Source organism: Poecile atricapillus, chromosome Z (genome assembly GCF_030490865.1).
Source record: "Poecile atricapillus isolate bPoeAtr1 chromosome Z, bPoeAtr1.hap1, whole genome shotgun sequence".
NCBI lineage: Eukaryota > Metazoa > Chordata > Aves > Passeriformes > Paridae > Poecile > Poecile atricapillus.
The window spans coordinates 10,086,407-10,106,884 of NC_081289.1; positions in this window are offsets into that span (position 1 = coordinate 10,086,407).

Genomic DNA, 20,478 nt, shown 5'->3' on the forward strand with positions numbered 1-20,478 from the left:
AATTTATCCTTCTAAATATATCTTATATACACTTAGACAAATTCCTCTCTTTTTTCTTATTCTATCAGTCATTGTACAAATGAGTACAAACATTTGTCTTGATCTTCAGGAAACTATTGTGCATGGCTGGGTGAGTTGAAGTTCCTATTTTTCTGCAGTGGAGTATGATTTCATTTCTGGATTAGTGACACTATGTTTAGAGTACATGACTTATGTGCACTCTAACAGCAGCCAGTATTTAAAGTCTGCTCTTACTGACATTGTTTTCTGTTGTGCAGAACTGTTTCTCAAATGTTTCTCACTTTTACCTGCAAGGACTCCAGGCATATTATAAATGTGATAGTGGAAACAGATTTCTGTATTATTCCCAAACCCATACTGCAAATCCTATGAAAATCAATAAAGAACATTTGCCTGAAATATATTGGTGGATTTGATGGCCCTTTTCAGTCAGTGATAGTAAAAGTGTAACTTTATTGTAAATTCAGAGTGTAAATCCTTCCCAGTAACCTTACCCACCCACCCAGTTTTCAGGAAAGCCTCTGACACATTTTTGCTGACATCCTCTGGCTCTTACTTTGTCTAAATTGTTCTTTGGCTTTGAAGATCATTTATGTCAGTGAAGTGCCTGTGTATGTGTTTGTCTAAATCTCAGTCACAGGAGGTTTTACATAGGAAATCAAGATTAAATACCAGCAAATATAATTTGTAAAATAATTGTCTAGACAGGAGATGTAGCCATGTGAGACTTAGCTGGCCAATGAAAAAGCATGATGTGTAATGAGTCACAAGAATATTCATACTGAGGAGCCAGCAAATGATCAGAGTCTGAGAAAAAATCCAATCACAAAAAAGTAAAAAAATATAAATTAAAGAATCATTAAAATATATCATTTTGTAAAAATAACCTATGCCCTGGCTTTTGACAATCACATTTCTAAAATCTATTAGTTATTTGAACATAAAACTTCTTTTCCCAGTTCTCACTGCAGTGCTAATAATGGGTAAAATGTTGTTATGGTTTTATAGAAAGTGTATTTTTGTCTTCTACTAGCACTAGAAATCCTTCTATTGTAAAACATCTCCTTCCAGATAGAGTTGAGAATAATGCTTATACAAGATATACTGCATAAATTCCAACCAGTTTAATACAACATACAACACACTACATTCAGTTCTGTGTCTATGTGGATCAGGTAATCGTAAGAGGTGATGTATGTTTATATATATATACATATGTTTTACATATATATATGTTCTTCAGAGTACTGGTGGAGACAGACATTCATATCCAGTACTCCTACACTAAGACAATAAATTTTAAAATTAGTTAAGAAGAAAAAATCAAAGTTTATGTGATTCCTGTTTCTTTTATCAGGCATTAAAACACATTCTACATAGGGTATATCAGATAAAAACAAAGATATATGTCAGTAATGAGTGAAAGGTTCCACTAAGTTGCAGAAAAATTTACATTATGAAACAAAACAATGAGATAATAAATATAATAGCAAATTTATTTTTCACTTATTCTATTATTTTTAGTTGATATTCACTGAAAGGAACATTTTAAAATGCAACCCACAGTTTAGATTTATTTTAAGATAACTATAAACATGCAATTTTCAAAAGCACGCATAAAGTCTATATGTTAACAAATTTTATGTTTATATGTCTATATATTGAATCTAATCGTGAAGAATATTATCTCATATGTCCAATTTAATCAGCCATTTCACATTTTTACAATACATTTACATATGATGCACACACTAGCTATTATTAATTTAAATAAGGTAAAATGTAATTATTATTTCAATATATATTCTCTGTGGACACTGCATTTAAGCTATGCATACCTACATGCTTGCATAGAGTTCTGTCAATTGTTTCTACAATTATGGAGTCTGCATTTCACTGTCTCCATCTACTCAATTATTTCTAATCTTTTCTGACGTCTTGTCCGTGAAGACCTGTCTGAAATCAGGCATCTGCTTCTGATTAGAATCAGTTGTGATTTACACATATCAACTTCTAATCTTGCTTTAGTCACTGGACCTTCGTGTGGTCACTAGTCTCTACTGGCTGAATGATTTCTAATTTGATTATCCTGCATTAGTCACCATCTAGCAGATGTAGACATGAAAAATTTCCCAGTAGGTTTATAAAGTCATTTATGACAGGAAGCAATTTTTCAGTGCATTCATCACTTCTGTCTCCATCACGCCATTTCTTTCAACAAAGGGTTTTTGAAATATAATACCAAAAAAGGTGAAACTATACAGCTCCATCTACAATTTTAATGATTATGCTTTCAACTTTTCCATATAGCCCAAGATCTGCTAAGCTGTTCATTGAAAAGCTAGTCTTTTGTAAATAATTTATGCTAACATCTGTATACTTCTGGTTTTACTTATAATTGCCAGTAATCATTATATCTGTGAATATATTATAGTTCAGTGGTTATTCTCAAAGTCATTAATTACTTACTCTTAGTGCTATAGGATTGGTTGCCAGCCATACTGTGCTAACCACATTGTATTAGCACTGTATTAGCTGCTAGACTCATTACATCTCCTTTTTATTAGTGAGCTAAAAATACATGATAGACTAATGAATAACAAAATTCAGATTCTTTTAATTAGTAAATTCATTCCTCACTGAGACACAGCTTCCTGTAAGGGAACGCCTTTGTTAGAGCAGCTGAGATAGTTTGAATAAACAGGATATTCAGCACAGCAGATTTTCTTCAGGTGCAGTCCTCAAACTCAGAGAGAGATTGCTCCAAGCTTTAGCAAACCTGTTATGAATTAGATGTACGGGGAGATAACGTAATCTGGAACTGTGAAACAAAGAGGAGGGAGGAGATATTTGCATAACTACTAAGTTAGCTAAATTATACGGGAGAAAATAAAGAGAGGTAGGTGACTTGCTCTCTGTGAGACACGGAAAATAAATAAATATTATGGTTAGATATTCAGGTGAAATATTCATTTTTTTAAATAGTTATGAGAGGTAAATCCAAATGTAACATAAAATTTGATAAATACAGGGAATCATGGGATGCAATGAAAGCTGAAAGAAGCGGAAGAAAATATATTCTTTATGTTCATTATTCAGCAGGTTTTAGTCAGCATAGAATTTAAAGACTTCTAGAACATTATTGCCCTTAAACCCTAAATTTCTTAAATTTTACTTTCTAATATGGGTTATACCCAAAGATTATAGGGTATAAATGTGTATTTAAAAATGTGTATTTGTTTGTTTGTGAGTTAGTTTAAATGGTTTTTTGAGGGGGTAGTAATGTTCAAGAGGAAAAAAACACTCTGGGCAGAGGAGCAATCACATGGTCTAGGTTCAGAAAGGTCTACAATTTATTTTGAAGCTGATCTCTACAAGGGAATAAATGCATTATAATAATAATCTTTGTTTTATTATTGCTCATGACTTAAACACCTTGATTTCCAATTTTATATTTAAATCTACTCTGGCTCTTACATTCCTCAGGTCATGATCCGAAAAAGGTCAGTGATTGCATGTGTGTGCTTTTAAAATGCAATACACACAATGTTTCAAAAATTAAGTAACCATTGAAGTTTAAACCAAAGATAACTAGATACAAGTGCTAGCAAGTGTATATTTTGGCTAAAAATCTACAAAATAGTAAAATTAAGTGGATGTCTTAAAGAAATGTTGATATCATAACAAAAATGGTCACTTGTCACCATTATCAAACTATTCACAGGCATAGCCTTGCAGTTAGGACAGTGAGCACTGAAAAACCACTGTATATCCATTAAATATGCAATAGTCATTTTGCCTTATCTTATATTTGAACTTATTTGTTCAAACTCAGTTTTAACCAAAATCATTTTAGTTTTTTAGTTTTACAGTGATGTAAAGTGTGTATGGAAAGATGTCTCATTTTTCTTGTTTTTGTCATTTTTCTAAAGAAGACCACAAACAGAATTACTGCTACTTCTATTACTATACTGTGCTTGTTTTAACTGGCATGGAAGCACTACATATGGAACAAAGTCCCTTTTACAATCCCATCCCTATTTCTCTATAATGAAGTGAATGGGTTATGATGGTCCCATTCATGGAAGAATTCCCTTTAATCTGTTTGACCACTTCATCTGGGAAAGAACATTTGATGACCTAGTAAGTCCTGCATAACTTACTCATGACTAGGGTCTGAACACAATGAAATGAATATTTCAGGAAAATAATAATATTGACTTTTCATCCAAGAGGGACAAGATGTACCTTAGAGCCAGGACATTTCAAATATCGGGGCTGAAACCCTGTCAGCCACTTAACACTTTTTGTTCTCGCATCAGGAAAGTTAGTTCACCTGTTTTTTCTGGACTATTTCATTCCCCAGTGTATATCTAAGGAATTGCACCAGAGCAAGCTGCCCTGAAAGCAATCATTGTGTAGATTTAGTTAAAGGTCTGAATCAAGACAAAATCAGGTTTTATGAAATTGAGAATGGAGTATGATTAAGGGGGAGTGAAAAAAAGATAGAGATAGCAGCAGTTACAACATTCAGGCTCTCAGCTTTCTTTCTGGTGCACATGAAATTTTGCCCAAAGAAAATTTGTTAATACATACATTTCAGAAAATCTTTGCCTTTTGTTGAAACAATCAAGTACTAGGGAAAAAAATCTATCAAAAAATTCCTAAGCACTTCAGTATTGCTTTTTGTGGGGATAGAATCAATTTGAGCATGCTAATCTGAAAACTATGTATGAAGTTTCTCTCTATATTCTGCCTAATTAAAGAATGGAGAAAGTTAAACACTTGTTACTGGGGCTTTTTCCTAGTACTTTTTTCCCCTATTTCCAGTTTTTCCTTTACTCCCCAAACTTATTTTTTACTACTTTTTATTGGATGTGTCCAATAAAAGTCCTGAGAAATCTGTTAGCTATGGCAAAGTAAATACATTATATTTTCCAGGATTTTGTAATAAACTTTCAGTTCTTCAGGTTTTTTTATATCCAGGGACAAGGAATACCTTAAGCAGCATGAGGTCCAGCATTCACTGGGAATGTTTGGCCTTGAATTCCACAATTTATTGTGATATAAAATAAATAAACATTGCCTAAGACAAGGAGTTGGGTGCATCTCTCATTTAGGGCTGCACTGCTAAAAGCAGGGGATGGCCTGCTCTTGGAGGGCTTTTCTGCTCATTGTCATAGTCTGTGCTAGCTCATATTTCTGTTTGTTTCTCTACGGGCCACTTTGAGTACAGCAGATATGTATTTACTCCATGATCTACAGCTAAGCCATATTTCCTTTGTTGGGAGCCGGCTGAACCTGAGCTGAAAGCTGACATGTGGTTTATTTTAATGGGAAATTTCTTCTGTTTCACCATGGTATTTGTCATCTCAAAGTAACTGCAAGTTGTAGTCATATATACCTTCTCCCCTGAGTGGGATTTCCCATATGATGGGAAAAAAATAGCAGTGTCATGAAATTTGAGTACTGAAAAGGAACACCTTTTCTCGATCTCCAACTGTTTGAAACGCAGAGTAATAGCACCTCAGTAACAAGACAGGCAGGCTATTATCAAAGCATAGCTTTTTTTCACTTTGTCATAGTGGAGGCAGAATATCTCTCACAGAATCTCCCTCCCAAAAAAAAAAAAAAAAAAAAAAAAGGAAAGTATACTAACTTTTTAACATTTGCAAACATAGGTAATTTGAATCCTTTAGCAGCACCTAAGGAATTTTCCACTCTGTGAGTTTCAATTTTTATCTAGGCTTATTATACTATTGCTTATATTATAAGGACTATGGTAATCAGGGAATTTTTCTGTAGATAAGTGATTTTCACCACAGATTGAGATTAGAGAGATTATGTAATTAAAGGAATTACCTACTTTATGAGTGACAGATTTTGGGACCTGGCTTCATCCACTTAAAAGAGACTCCTGTAGGTCTGAGAACACAGACATCTCTAACTTAGGAATGAATGCTGAGGGTCTGTAAGAGTGACTCAATAACTTGGTGAGTTGTTTTGGATGAGTACAAAAGCATATTCTACAAAAGCTCATGCCTCTGACATCCTTTGACATTTGATTCCTTGTGTTCTTTGACAGCAATGCCATAATATAAGTATAGGTCTCTTAGTGAAGAAAATCAACATTTTCTAAAGCACTGATCATCATTTCTCTCATGAATTGAAATCAGAAGAGTCCTCCTGAAAATACTTCCAATAAGCTAAAGGGTGTTGTGATGCTGTGGAAATCGTTTCTTCATTGAAAAATCCATGCATGGAGAAAATAATGTGATTTCTTGAGCTCTTGTACAAGAGGATGTTAGTGGTGTGCCTGGACCAAAAAGGAAAACTAGGGCTGATCACATACCAAACTGATTAGATTGTTGGCTCTTCTCTACAAAATAAAAAAAAATTAAAATATATATGTAAAAAACAAACTTTATAATGCTTTTTAAGTTCCTTTTAAACTGTGACTTTTTCACTCACTCAATGACATTCCTCTGAAGTCCTGTAACAAGGAAAAGGTTAAATAAATAAATAATAATTTTCAGTGTTTTATTCATAATACTGAAACAGAGGATGCAGGAAAAAATGAGTTAAATATAACATTAAGGACTGAAATTTTCATGTGTGGAAATATGTTACATCATTAAAAAGTGCTACATCTTGATATGGTTGACCAGTTGAAGCTTCAACAATAAAAAATTATTCTGGCTGCTTTTATAACTAAGTGTCCTTAGTTTCTTTGCTTCTAGATACCTTCTCATCTTTCTTCTTACCCCTTTCTTTTTTCTTTTTTTTTTTTTAATTTTAATATAACCAAGGGAATTTTAAACTACTCTGCCATCCAGATCTATCTCTTATGATGGAACTAAGATGCCTAACTTAAAAACTTAGGTGATCAAGGGAAAGGGACATGTCCTTCCAGAGGGAGAAATGTGGTCCTGGTTGGACTGATTTGATGTAAAATGAATGTTGGTTTGTCTTCATGGGTATCGTCTAAGCATTAAAAATGAATGAAGACTTGCACGTGCAAAAAGGGCTCAAATATACTGTCAGATGGAAAAAGTCACTAAAGACAGAAGACAGGGGTAATATAACTCAGGAATTTTGTTCAGGGTGAGGGGAACTCACCAGAAACTGTGACAAGAGTTAAGAATATAAAACCATCTGGTTTTAGTCAGATTAAAAACTCGTGTGCCAACATCATTTTGTTGATAGTGGTCAGCAAATACCTTGGTAACTGCACAGCTGTGCATCTTCCAACCATCTCTTCTTAGGGTTTTCTCAAACTGAAGATTACACCACATCATCTGGTTTATTAGTTTTTGATGGATCTTCCAGTTCTTAATTTTTTTAATGTGTTTTTGAATGCATTTACACTTTTGGCATGGGAAATTATCTGTGGCAGTGAGTTCCATATAATGAGGTGTTGGGTGAAAAAGTACTCCAGTTGCTTCCTTCAAACCTACTGCCTGATAATTCTACCTAGTTCTTTCTCATCCTTGTGTTATAAAATACAGAGAATGATTATTCCCCAGTGACCTTCTCAGCCTATTCATGATTTAACAGCCAGTCAAATCACTCTTAGTCCCTTATTTTCCTGAGAAGAGTTCTAGACTATTAAAATACTTCTCAGGTGGAAAGCACTCCTCTCCTCTCATCATCCTTGTCAAAGCTTTCTATACCTTACAAGTTTTTTTATTTTTATTTGGAGAGGAGAGTGGTGAGGAGCACTTTGAGCACTATAGCAGGTGTGTTTGAGTTTTACAGCGGTACAAGTTTTCCTATTGTGTCTTTAACAGCATTCTACATTCCTCTGATTGTTGATTATCACTGAACTGGTGATTCTAAAGAAATAACAATGATTCAAAGACCCCTTTCCTCATTGAGAGCAATTTATTTAAAGTCCATAATGCAATATGAGTAACTAGACTTAAATTATTTTGTATTTATCAACACTTAATTTTCATTTGATCTTTTAACAATCCAGTATCATCTAGTGTACTCAACACTTCAAAGTCAGTTTCTGGCTTTACTGCCTTGAAAAAATGTATATCAACAGTTTGTTTTTTTTCTTTTCATCCCTAGCCATTTATATTTAGCCATATGCATTGAAGTGCAGGTCTTTGTCGGTTAAAAATAGTAACATTCCTTATTGTTCTCATTATTTGTTTCCCAGCTTTTAACTGACCATTAGTCTGTAAGAAAACCTACCATTTTAGACTAAGAACTTTGATTAGGAGCTTTGAAAGTTCTTTGAAAATCCAGTTGTATTATTTGAAGGAGCTCCTCTGTAATTCTTTTTTTCATTCTCCCAGCACACAGTGAAGCACAACTTCCCCCAGCTAAACTTGTACTTAATATTATCCATTAAATAATTTTTATTAATGTGGTTCATTATACAATTCAGCTACTTGGTCCAAGAGGAAAACACTTTCTTATGTGTATTTTCCTGATAACTCCAGTCAGAGTCTTTGAAAACCCACCACTTTATTCAGCACCTTCAGTCTTCCAGCTTCCAAGATGACTCAAGAAATTATGATCATCTCAAATATAATCTGATTTTGAGTTTTCAAGGGAAAACTATTTTGCTTTTCTAGTGTTATTAATGATAAAAAAATCATAAGAACTCTATAACTATTCTAAGCAAACTTCAGTTTGAGTTATCTCCTTGGATTTGTCTGCCATAGGGAAAGACTCAGTGTCAGAGCTTACCACCATTACTCTATAGTGAACACCAACGCCAATAATTCACTTAGCATTCCTGCTAAAACTGCATCTTCTTTGAGAAATTGTCTTCTTTCATCTTTTATATCAACTATCAATCCTGAAGACAAACTGGCATGCTCCTGCTTTTGGTATGTTCAAAAAAGTTTTATTCACAGTTTTTATCCCTCTTGCAGTTATTTAAGAAAGTGATTTTTGGCCTATCTTATTCTAGGCTTGCCAGACTTTATGCTTAGCTCTGCCACTCTTAGTTGAAAGCATTTTCTATTTCCTGAAGAAAGCCCTTCTGGTTCTAGTACCCTGTGTTATTCCTCCATGATGACTTTCTGTGGATCTGTTTGGGTCTCTTTGGGTAGGTGGTAAAAGTTTACTTTAAATCTTTGTTGCAGTGTTTTAAAACAATTTCCTTGCCACCTGTGAGCAGTTTGCAGAATATGAGGGAGTCAGACATCTGTTAATAACATATTTGAGGGCAAAAGAGATTTTGTCTTACAGATGCTTATGTGTTTGACAGTATTTGAGGTTAGGATTCACAGCCAGAAAAATTCTTTAAGCTATGCTTTTCAAAATTAATTAGGGCAAACACTCATGGTTGGACTCTATGATCTTCAGGTTCTTTTCCAATCTAAATAATTCTATGATTCTGTGATTAAATAGTCATTAACAAAAAAATATTGCATTGTTTTATATAATATGAAAAGTTAGTTTGGTGTTTTTTTTACTTCTACAAGGGTTAACATTCTATTTTTCAGGGAAATCTTCAATAATTTATTGAATGTGAAGAAAGTAATATAATTTTCCGTTCTGAACTTAAGCAGAGGTTTACAGATACTTTCTTCTCCAGGGTTGTTTGTGCTCATTATACAAGGAGGAATCATGAAAAACACAGAAACAATACTGGGAGTATTCTTAAGTGAACAGTGTGGAAGAAGAACAAATGGGTAGAAGAAAATTTCTTTGCTCAAACACTGGACAGGCTACTCAAAAGCTCCATAAGGAGGAGCAGTCAGGAGTGTGGCAGCAAGAGGAAACGTCTAGTAGAGGTCCCTTTTAAGAGGCTTTAAAAGCAAGTTCATTGCCTCTGAATATATGCTCTGGCACAAGGACAGACATCAAGAAAAGAACATAATTCTTTCTTCTCTGACAGATGTCCTTCTGAATGAATGCCCATGGCATTTGTGAAGTCAGGCATTTGAGAAATCAGCACTTCTAAGTAGAATTACGTATTTTCTGAGCCCAAGAAATGGCATTTTCAGGATACAAGCTTTTACAAGTTTTATGATAAATGTTTGACATAATGTCTTTTATATCAGTTGGCACTTAAAGGTGTGAATGAAGAACATGTAACGAATGCTTGACTCATAGGATGTGGGACAGTTCTTTTTGTTAGGATATTTCCAGTGTAATGGGGAACATAACCTGGTTCTGAGTAGCTCATCTTACTTTCGTTAAATAAAATAAAACTTAAAATAATAATTTTATCATAAAGATGACCGCTACAAACCACTTTTCTTCTGCTGTGAGTTCAGACTAGCTGTTCTTAGTATATTACTCATTTCCCCTAAATATCTTCTTCAGGAAAAACCTAAAAAGGTCAAATCCTGGTTTATGCAAAGCTGTTTTTGACTCAGTGGTATTGTTGAAATAGAAAAGTGAACAGTATTTAGACACATGGTAGACAGGAAATATATTTCTTCTTTGTCAAGAGATGACATAAGTTTTTCTCATAATAATCCTTTGCATTTTATTAGGGGAAAAACATTAACCATAAGAAACACAGCTGAGGGGGAGTTGCTTTGTAATTAAAACAGGATGATTTCACCTACTTAACTGTCATGATCCAAAAACATAAGCATGTCTCAATTACAATTTTATATGGCACATCATTATTTCAGTACAAATTGGATTCAAAAGGTCTGAAACAGTAAAATCCTCAAACTAGTATGGATGGATGGAATGGAAAAATATTAATTTTAATGATGTCTTGTTCCCTATGTGGGCCTATGCCTTCAGGAAGAACAATGAGTTATAAAAATTTTAATTCAGTTTACGATTTACTCTTCTTCTTAAGATATTTTCCATTCTGTTTTGCAACTAAGAGCCTAGAACTTCCTGTTAAAAAAAATGTGTTAAAAAGAGAAAAAACACAAAAAATGCATCAAACAAAATGTTTAGAGTTTCTGAGTTTCTGAATCCAGTTTTCAGTTGTGGTTTTTTTTGGTTTTTTTTTTTTGGTTTTTTTTTGGGTTTTTTTTGTTTTTTTTTTTTTTCCTGTTTGGTGTGCTTGGATTTCAGGTAAGACTTAGGGGCTGGTTCAGCTTAGCACTGCAGTGCCTAAAGCTCGGGTGCCATAAGTGTGGGGTAGGTAGATCTCTGCTCTGAAAACTGGCTCAGCAGCCCTGCAGCAGTCGATAGGAGATGTCAAAGCACGAGTTTGCTTTGATTCTTCCACAGGAGTGTTTTGGTATACACCTCAAGGCTGCAGTCAAGAAAGTCTATGAAACTACAGTTTAGTTCTTGAAACTCTTTTCAAGGCTTAGGCGCAAAGTGGCTTTGTTTTGGGTTTTTGTTTGTTTGGTTTTTTTGGGTGTTTTTTTTTTTTTTTTTTTGGCTTTTTTATTTGCTTTTTTTCTTAAGCATAACTGTTAGTGGAGCAATTTTTTCCATTTCACATATTACTCTCTGATCCAGAGGACTTCTCAAGAAGCCTTTCTTGAGTAGAAAGGTGAAAAAAAAGAGGGAGGAAAGAATACATTTTGCACAAATTGCCAGAAGCTCTGCAGTCCAGTACTTCTACATCTGGAGAAGTTTCTGGAAAGGTCTCTCAATGCCTCTTTGGAAAAAATCAAGAACTGATGTGCAAGACTAAGTTTTCTTCATTGTCTTGTTTAATTTCCAGTGCAATAGGGACCCTGCTCAGCCTGTAGCTTCTTTTCTGGAGGAAAGTCTGTCCCACAGGTCCAGTGGCATTGCATTCTCTATGGTGCTATGAGCTGCTGGCAGTAAATCTCCTTGAACAGCTCTTCATGCTGATTGTTGATTTCCTTGAATGCCACATGACATATCTGGAAGTTGAACCTGTTCCACATTTGAAAGACACAGATATTATTTTACTGATTTTTTTCTTTTTTTTTTTTTTAATGTTCAGATCCCTGAGTTTTTATTTTACTCATTGTTAAAGAAAGACAAATTTAAATCCCTTTGATTTGTGCTCACTCAGGGTCAAAGTAATTTCAGAAAACCAGCAATGGTACAAATCTAAAAATGCCAGTTCAGGCTATGAACCATCAAAAAGCATTTTCTGTTGTTATGATGCATAGAAGCTGTTCACAAAATATCTGGATTCACACTTTGAGAGGTACTCACTGATCTTTTTCCATTTGAGCTCCTGTCACGTGTTTCATGTCACATGTCTGGCAAGACTGCCAGCTCTACATTGTTGGTTACTGCTATTTGCATCATAGAAGGAAATTGCTGAGGAAATAATTAAAAGGGTAAATGTCTTATGCCAAGTACTTAATACGTTAAGCTGTTGATTTATGCTGTGAATGCTGTATGTTTATGTATCAATACGTTTTAAGTTACTGTCGTTTTGGTTTTTGTTTGTTTTTTGTTTGGTTTTGTTGTTGTTGTTTTTTGTTGTTGTTGTTTCTTTTCTTTTACTTTAATCTTCTGTTCTTTGAGCCTGTTATATAATCATAGATTTAATTTACCAGTTGTACCGCCTGGCCTTAGATATTTACCACACAAGAAAAGAAACACTGAAGAGTCAGAATACTGCTAGAAAACAATTTTCCCTGAAATCCCCTGAACATAGAACATGATTAATTTCACAGCTGTGAATCAGACCTGGCCTAGCTTAGTATACACAATCTACAAACAATGCATGTACATATTTATACATAATGAAACAAAGGAAAGAGCACAGAGTTTACTTGGCCAAGAACAAGTATTGCATCAGTCTAATATCTGAAAACCCCCAGAGACAGGATGAATCTCACAGCTTTGTAATATGATAATTTGATACTTTAATAGTTTTTTACATTGATGTTATAATAAATACTAGGCAGATGTTTAATTTGTATGTACTCCATAGTACTGAAATCATGTGTCTTTGTAATATAGCTATCACCAGGATACAATAGAACACTGTTTTTTAATTAGGAAGCCTTGGGTTCAAACAGTGTGCTATTTCATAAAATAATGTCTAGAGTAAGAACAAAAGTTATTTAAAGTTATCTCAATACATTATTTTATTGAGTGAAGTGATAAGAATGGGAGTACACTTGAGACATAGAATTTTGTAAAAAATTAAAAATTAAGAAGGTCTGTGGAAAATTATATTTTAGAAGAAGTTTTGATAAAGTTTTCTGAATAAAAATAAATATTAGCTGTTTAAAATTATGGAAAATGCTTATAAACTGCCGTATGTAAACTTAAATTTAGATCTGTTCCCACCTCAGCTACTTTAAGCTCTATTTAAAATGGTAACATGACCTAATGAGAGAATAATTATCATTAGCTGATGAGTGAATTAAATTCATACTTGAAAAATTGAGGTCCTAGCTAAAATTTGTTGACATGACTTTAATTCTATAAACTAAAAATCTATTTTTTTTTTTAACTGATGATTGCCACAAGCTTGATATTTTGATTTTCAGTCCTCAAATGCTGCAGGTTCTGCAGTTTCCCTGCTGTATTTCACACACCTGTCTCAGTGCCCCTGCAGGGAAACCTGACACCTGCCCTGAGTTTAAATTCTACTGGGTTTTGGAAACACCACCACCACCATCCATTTCATCTGCTGATTCTTAGGGTATGGGTATTTTAAAGTATTGAGTGAAACCTATCATGTATTACGCCATCAGCTGCAAAAGGAATCAGTAAACTGGCAGAAATAGAATTGGGCTGTCCATATTAATCCAACTAGTAAGTGATAAAGCCAGGAAGAGCACCTAAGTGTCCAGAATCCCCCAGAAGTCCTGTTGGCTGCCCCAAGTGACCTTGCAAGGACTTCATTTTACTTCATGTGTCTTCAATTTCTGTGCTACACAAGGTAATTCTGTAAATTACAGAATTTATGTTCAGCATGAAATTTAATACTTTTGTTTGCAAAAAATTATGTAATTTCTTCCTTTTTTCCCCCCACATTTCAAGTTAATTTATATACTATCTTGGTACATTATTATGTAGTTAATACAGAAATTTGTGGATTTAATGAAATTCATGGCTATTACTTGTATTACTTGTTTGCATTATCACAGAAAAAAAAAAAAAAGACACTAAAATTGTTTGTCCCCTTGGTATACTTTGGTTATCAGTTCAGAAGATCTTGACTTGCTCATGATAAGTCTGAACTTTTGTTCAGAGGGAAAAAAAAGTGATTCACTGACTGAGTCAGAGCTGCCTTTCCTTTTTCCTCTCTCCCTCCCCATCACTCTCCTTCTCTCATGCACCCCTGGCCCTCCTAAATTATTTCTTTTCTCTTGAAAGTTTAAAATAAATGATAGCAGCAAGCTACTTGGCTGCTATGCCTTGGTCCTCTTTTCTTGGTAACTGAATTAATCCTGTTTTCAGCTGTTCTGTGGAAGTCTGAGACATGCATGTGTTGGTGAGTGCTGTCTGGACCAGTCACTGCACCTGGGAGTTATAGTCTGGAAAAGCACAGCCAGCCTGAGGCTAAGTTGTTTCTCTTTGGCAAAGAAAGTGCAACACCAGCCCTGGCACTCTCTAGCCAGAGAATAACTGACTGCAACCATTAATATGATATTAATACAAATGGGTTTTTTGATCACAATGTTGTACATAAGAATGTGTAGTAATCTTCTGAGCTCATTTCAGAGCATGCCTGATAGCTTTTCAACAGGGCCTGAAGGGAAAATTCCCACCTCTAGGCAAGTATTTAAAGCTTTATTCACACTGTATTACACCTTGCTCTTTGAATGGCTTTGGTGGTTTTACGGTTATCTAAGATGAACAAAGGAAAGAGAATTTGATCCTAAGCAAATGTGTAGATGTGCAAGAGAGAGGGAAAGACAGAGGCTGGAATATTTTTTCTGAAACTGGAGCCTTAAATGATTATGTTTCAAACATTCCTATCTACAGTGGAAATCCTTTCCCCACGGTCAATCCAAAGCCTATTCAAGTCAATGGCTTTTGGATTTCTGTCATCTGCAGCTATGGCAGACAAACAAAACAAAATGCTATCAACTGTAATATGACCTAAGTGTTTGCAGCTCCTTAGCAAAAAAAGTCTGGCTTTGGGTAATTTCAAGGAACTTACCAAAGTGTTTGTTTCAAGTGTGTTCTGTTTCTAAGCAAATTCATATAAAGGAAGCAGGAGAAAATATAAGTTCTCACTGAGTTGTTCCAAGCACCTAATGCAGGAAAAGGTTTGAATACAGTTTTGAAACTTTTTTTTTCTGTTCTCCTGATAATAATAGGATTATTTAGCTGCAATTTGAAGGCAGAAAATTTCTCTCCGTCCAAACAAAAAATGTAAATTATGCTTAAAAACATCCAAATGAAATAGTACATGTTGAGCTGGCCCAAGTTGTTTTGTTTCCTTGAAACACTTCTAAGGACCTGGCCCAATGTGTTTCATTTTGTCCAAGTGCTTTAGATCTGTGACAAGGCCCTGAATATATCACTGGTCCTGTTTATGAAAGTGAAGATATTCTGAGAATGAATAAAAAACCTTGTCTTAGAGACATCAGCACAACAGCTTCAGTTTGTTCACTTTCTGCTGCAAATTCCTGGTGTATGTCTTCACTTTTACTGACAGGGGTTAGGTAGTCATTCACTTTTGGAATTTAACTTCTTTTAGCAGAACGAGACAAAAAATAAAGGACATGAATATCAGAACTTTGTCCCTTGTTGTCATAAAGTGTAATGAGATTGCTAGGAAATACAAACTGAGTCATTATCAATTTTCTGATTGCAGTAACAGACAGAACAGCTCTGCATAAATCGGTTTGGAAATACACCTTCTCATGTGCTGTCCTGTCAAAATTGGAACTTTTGGTGAAAATTGCAATCAGGACTGATGTCTTATGTACCAAGAGAAACTACAGAAAAACTGTGACATTAAAAAGGTATTAGCAATAAGGAGATTTAGAAGAGTCACTAAGAACATGACCAAAATTTTGGTAAGTGGCTGGAGGTATTTTTTCCCTTATCACTTTGTTGGATAATCTGAAAAGGGGTGACAAAGTGTGTTTACACCTCTGAGGACAGAAAGGGGCAGAATTGCACCAGTCACTCTCCACCGAGGCTTAAGAATATTCACCTTTATTATTTATTTATTTATTACCCCAGTCCCACTGCATAACTTCTGTCAGAAAAAGACAAAAGGTGAGGGGTTTATATCTTAAACAGTTTTGGTGCTGCTGTTTGGTCTGCTTTGGGAGTCTGTGCCTAAATAAGATGTTCAGCAAAGAGACTCAAGTAATACTGTAGGGAAGAACTGCTAACAGTGAAGATCAGTTCACTTGTTGTGTTGCTAAGATGTCATTCATTTTCTCTGCCTTTAGAAAGGTGTTCACTTGCTCCAGTCTCCATGTTTATCCCATCTTCTAAGGTTACAGCTGAACTTGTATTTATCACTAACTCGATGAATCTTGGTAAGATCAAACCTTGTTGCCACAGAAGTAAGCCAAACTTATGATCCTATTGATGTTGGCAATAAAAAATCTTACCAAGCTATTGGAAATCTGCAAGAATTTATTACTGACTTGAGCGAGTTCCTAATTTTATTTCTACTAAATCATTTAAGCACATTTCTGATCAGCATTTCGCTGGACAGAGATAGATTTGAAATCAGTATTCGTTCCACGGATGTAGCTTCCAAAATAGTTTCTTTTACAAAAGACATTCCACAAGCATGATCAAATAAAACATGTTCCTATTCCACCACAATGTACTTCAATAAAGGAAACTTTTTATATATATTTAAACAGAACTGACAGCATAAGCAGACAAAAATGCCTTAATGAACCATAACTCTATAAACCCTTGGGTTCACGAATTTTCGCTTTCTTAAAACATGGGATTCCAAGATAGGTTAAAATGAAAAAAAAAAAAAGTTTTAAATTAAAAACTGATACAGAATAACCCATGGTAGACTATGACATTAATTCTTAATTCAAAATAACAGCACGTAACCCTTTCAATGAGAGAGAAGGGAAAGCTTACCTTCCACTGGTATTTTGTAACTACAGTGGTCTTATGTCTTATTCTGTTTAATTACATTCCACACAAGTTGCATTTGTAAATATGAACTATCAAAATATCAGACATGCATGGAAAACCTTGAAAATATTATATTAAAGGAAAATCATGTTTCATATCTTGAGAAAAGCACACATGAGAAAAGCATGTTTATCTATGATTTTTTCAGGTGCTAGTGTCATTAAAATGACAACACATTCACTTCTGAAACTGGATTAAAAAATATGAATTAATGACTTGAAAGGTTTATTCCTTCATGGGCAAACAAAACAATTCACAACAAATATTTTCTAGTTCACTGAAAACCTCAGATATAACTGATTCTAAATTTATTGAGGGAACATGTGTCTGGTGATGCTTTTTCTCCCAAACCCTTTTCTCTGTAACTGGTGAAATATGAATGACAAGGGTTTTTTGAGCGGAAAAAATCCTGTCTGCCTTTAGTCACCTTGCCTGCCTTTTGTCAGAGACGTAGATCACATCCTTTCAAGAAATGATCAAGGGACTCTTAGGACAGGGCCCTGAGAATGTTCCTGGGCAAGCATCTTGTCATGCTTTAAGTCAGTCACAGGACAATATTGTATTAAAATTTAGGGGCAAGTACAGCTGGATTTCCCTTGGCATACAAACACTGGCCAGAAGCGTGCTACTGGAGATGGAACAGAAGTGAAAATCTGGTCATTAGCTTTGACTCAGGGCCAATTCCTCAGTGTCTATAACTCTAATGAAATATTAATGTGAAATTAAAGTGTTAAAATGTCCCTTTCTAAAATATCACTTTTTGCTACCACATCTCAAACCTAAACCAGGGGGACCATTTTCCTGCTCAGGAAAAACTTCAGACTCCATGAGCAGCCAGATTCTGACTTGTCTTTGAGAATGGTCAGAAAATATTGTAAATTTATGTTCATTATAATGAAGTACATCCTCTTCCACTGACATCAGAACTGGAAGAGATAAAATTATTTTTATGGATTACTTACTTATTTTAAAGTGGCTTTAGTAGATTGTTTATGTTATTGTGTAGCTTAAGTTTACTTTTAGAATAGTACTTGTGTAAGTGGAAAACCATATCAATAACTCCCTACTCTAATTATTATCATGGATACAGTTCAGGACAGAATATGATAAATGAAAACAACTTAAAACTAAATTGAATGGAAAAGAAGCCTTTTGTTCATTCTTTTTAAGGTTTAGATAAGGGTAAATTTGGATTGGCACAAAATGGAAACCTTTTTAGAAAATTAAAAATACAAATGAGATGGCTATCACTAACCAAATTCACCGGTAACTAAGGTTATAATTAAAGTTGTCATGTTAAAAACAGGCAAGAAAACCTTAGAATTAGGCCTTGGCCAATTGTAAAAATCTGTCCAGGTCAACTTTGAAAGGATTTCCAATGCAAAAGGTTAAAATAAGTACCAGAATATTGAAAAATACTTTCTTCTTGGACAGAACTTCTGAAACATTTTTCAAAACATAGCTTTAGAGGAATTTGAAACAAGAGACAGATACAAATGTTTCTGCACTACTCATATTTTACTGTACTACCTATGAACAATTTGAAAAACAAGCCAAACTAAACCAGGTTTTAGTTTTGGTCTAGAGTCGAAAGAGATATTAATGAGAATTATCCAGTTTTTACTCAATCTAAAGGCTTTTCAGTACAGCTGATTATATGAGAAATGGTGACAGATAAATGATGCAGGGAGTAATTTAACTCTTTAGTTTGCATTATGTCTGAAAGAGAATTGCATTATGCAATTAGTTATCCACTCTTTTTGAAGTACTATGGAAACAGCAAGTAGAAATATGTGGTAAGAGTGGAAAGCCAAAAGCACAAACACAATATCCTCCGAACGACACAGAACCACAGAATGGTTGACTTTGGAAGAGACCTCTGCAGGTCAGTTTGTCCAACCTCCCTGTTCAAGCAGGACCTTGTACCTCCTGCCCAGGGCCAAGTCCAGGAGGTTTCTGAATATCTCTGAGGAGGAAGATTCCACAACTGCCCTGGGACACCACTGCCAGTGCTCAGACAACCACCAGTAAAAAAGTGATTGCTGAAGTTTAGGCAACATGTCCTACATTTCTGTTTGTGCCCATTGTGACCACCCACGTCACTTAGAATAAATTTATTCTTCTGGAGAATTTATTCTTCCTTCCTCCGTGTCTTGAATTCTGAACTGTAGTTTTTGGTAATGATGAATAAGAATTGCAAAGTATGAAAAATATAGATTATTTAATGCTCAAAGCCACCTCATCCTTCCTGATAAAGTTCACAGTCATCTAACGACAAAACTTAAGTAAATAAAGCTTGGGGGAGACTGTTCTTTTGCAGTCTATGAAAGCAACTGAAAATAAATTAGCTGGAAGGAATCTAACAAGATTAAAAAGAAAGGAGAGATGCAAATAGAATTATCACCTGTTCATTTTCTCTTCCACAGTGTTTTACTTGGAGGGCTAATAAGTCCAATATTTTCCATTCCTACTTATAAATGATCAGATTTTTGTTTCTACAGAAAAATTTTTAGATTCATAAGGTTAAAGTTCATTTAGCATTTAAGAGACAAATGAGGTCAGCATTAGTACTGCAAACGTTTTTCATTATAGAAATTTAGTCACAGGCTGGTTCAGAAGTTGAAAACACCATAAGGAGAGCACAAGACACTAATCTCCTTCGTGACAGTGACAATTCCCAGAGCTTTTTAATACCAGTAAATGCTCTCACATATTTGAAAAAGACCAGCATTTCATATGGATAGAATCCAAAATATCATGGTTCTTGAAAATTTAAAAGCATATTTTTGTGTTTGTTCTTTTAACTCTATTGGGAATCTTATATTTTCTATCCAAAATAAATTTCAGGTTGATTTTGGCAGGTGTTTATTGTTGCTGAAAATCACCAGAATTGGAACAATATGAGGAGGAGCTCTGGCTGAGGAACCACCCTAGAAAGTTGCTGAAATATCATCTCCTCTGATCAAATTTTAAATTTATCTCTTTTCTTCCTCATGACTTTTTGAAATCCAGATGTCTTCCACTGTTTCTGAAACAGTGTTATAAGCTGCTGTTCATCCTATATGTTTCCAATCCTGCTATTCACGCTTCTTACGTCACTTCTCACATGTTCATTTTAGCCTGGAATTCTTCTGCCAGCTCAGATCCTATTTTACTACACTGTTTTTGTATCTTCAAAATAAATGAAATTTTTATCCCAGATTCTGTAGCATTTTAGTGTTTAGATCTGCAATCCTAAAACTTTGGTTTAATATTGTCTTGATTTTGGATCAAGGATAAAAATATTATTTTTCAGCACATTCTCAGTTTAAAATGTGGATTTCTTCAGTTCTGAGGATTATTTTCTGCTTCAATAAAATAAATTTCAGTTAAGGACTTCAGTAACAAAATAAATTTGGTACTGAAGGGAGAATTCAAACTACTCTTTTCATCTGCTCTCCTGTTTTTGTACTTGACTGCTACCAAGGCTTACACAGATTTCACCAAAGAGAA